This window comes from Mustelus asterias, chromosome 20 (genome assembly GCF_964213995.1).
Source record: "Mustelus asterias chromosome 20, sMusAst1.hap1.1, whole genome shotgun sequence".
Taxonomy (NCBI): Eukaryota; Metazoa; Chordata; class Chondrichthyes; order Carcharhiniformes; family Triakidae; genus Mustelus; species Mustelus asterias.
In genome coordinates this window covers 65,168,881-65,173,100 of record NC_135820.1, presented here as the reverse complement: position 1 = coordinate 65,173,100, position 4,220 = coordinate 65,168,881, and the positions used below count along the sequence as shown (strand labels likewise).

At 43.1% G+C, this 4,220-nt stretch overlaps 1 long non-coding RNA gene across 1 annotated transcript; it reads left to right on the top strand.

Moving 5' to 3' along the window:
* Window positions 1–878: 878 nt before the first annotated feature.
* LOC144508322 (uncharacterized) lies at window positions 879–3,443 on the top strand. Its single transcript, XR_013500259.1, has 2 exons — window positions 879–2,830; window positions 2,970–3,443. It is a non-coding gene; the product is annotated as an uncharacterized LOC144508322 (long non-coding RNA).
* Window positions 3,444–4,220: the final 777 nt, after the last annotated feature.

Sequence of the window (4,220 nt, the reverse complement as noted above, 5' to 3'; positions counted from 1 at the left end):
CAGATTTTCAATGAGTCATGGTTCATAGCATCTAAGACGTGTTGTGAATCAAGGGGATCTTTTAAAACATGATCTCACAAGGTCCTTTTTATGCTCCACGTGTGATGGCATGCCCCCCCCCCCCCCCCCACCCCTCTAACAACACCTACTGCCCCTCGTGCCCCCATGACAGGCTATCACACTTCCATGGCCATTCACCCACTTATACGCTGTTCAAAATCAATGAATCCTATAGTGACAGTAAAACAAAACTTTTTAAAAAGTAATTCATTGATAATTTTCTAGATTCTTAAAAAATAACTTGTTTTTACTACAGCCCAATAAAAGTGTCAATCACCCAGACCATTTAAGTATCAACACTTGCAAGCAACCTAAATCTCTTTATCTTGTGTAAATGAACGTTGTGAAATTGACACAAAGAGATCAAAGAACCAGAGCTGTCAATCAAACAGTGTTTTCTCTGGAGCTGGTGTATGTTTTAGCATTCTTATGGATGTCTGGGCTCTCAGCCAAGAACATGTAATGAGGCAAAAACAGAAAATGCTAGAAAATCTCACTAGGTCTGACTGCATCTGTGGGGAGGGAATAGAGCCAACGTTTCGAGTCTAGATGACTCTTCATCAGAGCTCTGACAGAGGGTTATCTAGACTCGAAACGTTGGCTCTCGTCTCTCCCCACAGATGCTGTCAGACCTGCTAAGATTTTCCAACATTTTCTGTTTTTGATTCAGATTCTAGCATCCGCAGTATCTTATTTTTATTTATGTAGTGAGGCAGTTTTGAGAGTGCAGATATCCTGTTCGGGATTGGGTAGGGGGACATGAGGTGGCAAGGATGGGGCATGGAGTGTTTTTCTATTCTTTCTTGGGATGTGAGCATTGCTGGCTAGGTCAGAATTAGTTGCTCAACCCTAATTGCCACTGAGGTGGTGATGGTGAGCTGCCTTCTTGAATCACTGCAGTCCACGTGGTGTAGGTAGACCCACAGTACGGCAGGGTTTGAGGAGTCAGGATGACTTGCATACTTATTTTAACTGGGACAATACACTGAGACAGGTCTTTTAAGCAGTTTGCCTTTGAACCCACCAGCCCCTGTGGCTGCTTCAGACATCTTTGCCAGAGTGGCTGGACTGACTCCAGCGTGCAGCAGCCACCCCTCACAATTATAATTATGCCCTTGCCCGTACTTTCTCCTGGGACAAGTAGAGGATTGAGCTGGGAATTTTCCCAACTCCCGTCCAGGCCGCTCGCTCATCATTGCTGCAGCGGTTAAAGGGATACAGACTGGAGCTTGCCTGATACATAGCTGACGTATCTATCTGTCATCAGAGTTGACTAGACCAAATCCTGCTCATTATCCTCTATCAAACCATTCTCCTGTCCAGGATTATACTGGAGATCCAAGTAAATCCAGTGCTTCTTTTTCCCACTGCCCTGCGGTAACCGTAGAATGTGTTTATTTGAGCTTACTGCTGAGTTTTGCATGTTTATTCTGGAACATCATGAAAGCAAAAGGTATTGTGCCACGAGTAGATAGTTACAGTTCAATAGCAGAATGTGCATTAGTAGCACAGCATCATGTGTTTCGTTTTGATAATTGCACAGATCATATAAGAATTACCCATATACATTTCCTGATTAATTGCCACTTGGCTATATTTTGCTATATGTCTGTTTCTGGATGTCACCTTTTTCCTGCATTGTACTAATTAATTTCCTCCATTTAACTGTTCATTTTATTCCACTATGCCTGTCCTAACTTTTGCACGTTTCTTACAATTTTCTGTTAATTTCTTGAGTCGGCAGAAGAGAGACAGTCCGCCGGAATTTTACCGCCCCGCCACGGGAACAGGACAATGGGAAGGTCCTTTGACCTCGAGCGAGATTTTCCGATCTCGGGTCAAGCAAGGCTGTAAAATCCCACCCAGTGTCCCTGTCCAGCACAAGGAAGTTCATGTTAACTGAATGTACGTTTTGCTACTTCTTGATTGACAGGTGTTTCAGTGCTGATTTGTCCTTATGATACAATGTGGGCCTTACATTCATCTGAGATATACAACTTAAAAGATGGTGCCTGTTATGGAATGGTGCTGCCATAGAGATTGCAGACTGACCTGCAGTAAACAATAACCACCTTTGCTTTTAATGTTATTCCTTTTTTTTTCTGCTCACAACTAGGAAACCCTGAAGAAGCCAAAAGTGCCAAATTTCTAGGAGACATTAACTTCTGTTCTTAAACTTTCACATGAGAAATAATTTTCTGCCAAAAGTAAGCTGTAGATCAGTCAATTCTTAGCGAACCGGGTACAGTAAATGGACACCGAAAATAGCAATGAAAGATTGATGTGGCTGGAATTTTACCAGTGCAGTTCATAGAATCATAGAATCCCTACAGTGCAGTAGCAGGCCATCTGGCCCATTGAGCCATCACCAACAACAATCCCACCCAGGCCCTATCTCCGTAACCCCATCTATATACCCTGCTAATCCCCCTGACACTTAGGACAGAATTTTACGGCCTCATTCGCCCCAAGGCCGGAAAATCCCGCCCGAGGTCATCAGACCTTTGCATGGTCAGTGTCCCCGCCCGTTACAATTCTCGTTTCGGACGGGATGGTAAAATTCAGCCCTAAGGGTCAGTTTGGCATGGATGATCCACCTAACCCTCACATCTTTGGATTGTGGAAGGAAACCGGAACCACCCGGAAGACTGGGAGAACGTGCGAACTCCACACAGACACTGACCCGAGGCTGGAAATGAATCCGGGCCCCTGGCGCTGTGAGGCCACAGTGCTAACCACCATGCCGCCCACATCTATGCTGGAGTTGTTGGTAAGTACAATACCATTCTGTGTGGCAGTGGACTTTGCAAGTGGCTGGTTGTATGGTGATTGAGATGTGATAACCCGATTACACTCTTGCATCGAATGTGGAATGTTTTTTTCTTTTAATTGACAAATCGATATTTCAGATAAACAGCTGCCCCTTTCCTGAGTCAAATGCTTTGCTAAAGCTGGTAAAATGGAACCAAATCAACTCTTCTATGGATTTGGTCCCCTTCAACCAGCTGTAGCTGTGCATTGATCGCCACAGCATGAGCTGGAGACAGAGAACGTGCTCGAACTGAAACTGTCAATGAAGGCTGAAGATAAACAGCTATGAAGACCTTGTCAATAGGGAAATTATGATGCTTGACATCCACAAATACATCATGTGCACGCAAACTGGTAGGCTGAGCCCCAATCAAGCAGGCGTAGAAACCTAAGAGTGTACGGAAAGAGAAATCTTTATTCTGGCATTTCCTTTCAAAGTGTTAACACTTTTTCCCCCTAATCGTGATGCATCAAAGCCAATATCTTTCTTATGTAGCCAGCTCGTAATATTAGTTAATCAATACTTGTACAAGTTGTGTGTTGATTATGTGAATAAACGGTTTAATCTCTTTTATCTGGTTCACTGGAGTTACTACAATAATTTTCTTCCATTATTGCGACAGTCAAGTCTTTATTTTTCCTCATACTCATCAAAGTGAGGGATGTTACAAAACTTAATACTGAAGGCTTCCAGTGCCTGCTTCAAGCAACTCCAGGATGGATGTGACATTATTGGATGCAGAGTAAAGTTCTCTTACGCTTCTCCAACCTCCACCTCATGAAAATCATCTCACACAGTTATTAGTTTTACATTCCTTGCACCAGCCATATTGAGTTTCTTAAGTGACATTGCTAGTATAGTGGCAATTGGTGCTGAATTAGGGTCAATGTTGTAATGGGGATTCATGGCCATTGGAAATCGAATAACTCAGATCTGTTCAGTTTTGTGCCCTTATGATCAACATGTAAGAGGGAGATTATGACCCATCAATCTATGCTGGAATGAAGCTCAGGTTTAGGTCTTGGAGCTGAAAAGGCAATGTCTAATCCATTGCATTACCCAATCCACCTTCACCCCAAAAAGTGTGTTGAGCCATGCTAACAAAGGGTTCCATCTGTTCTCAGTTTTGACCTACTTTAGGATAAAATATCAGCAAAAACAAAATGAGTGCGTAACAATGAATTGTTAATGGATTCCTTCCGTGTCAGAAATGTTTGAGAAGTCACTTAATTGAAAAGGAACAATTATTGCCAGAGTAAATTAATTTCTAGTTCTTTGGGCGCATCCATGGATGATAATAAACATGTGACGGGGTGATCTATCCCTCTCCGCCCACCACGGGAAGTGT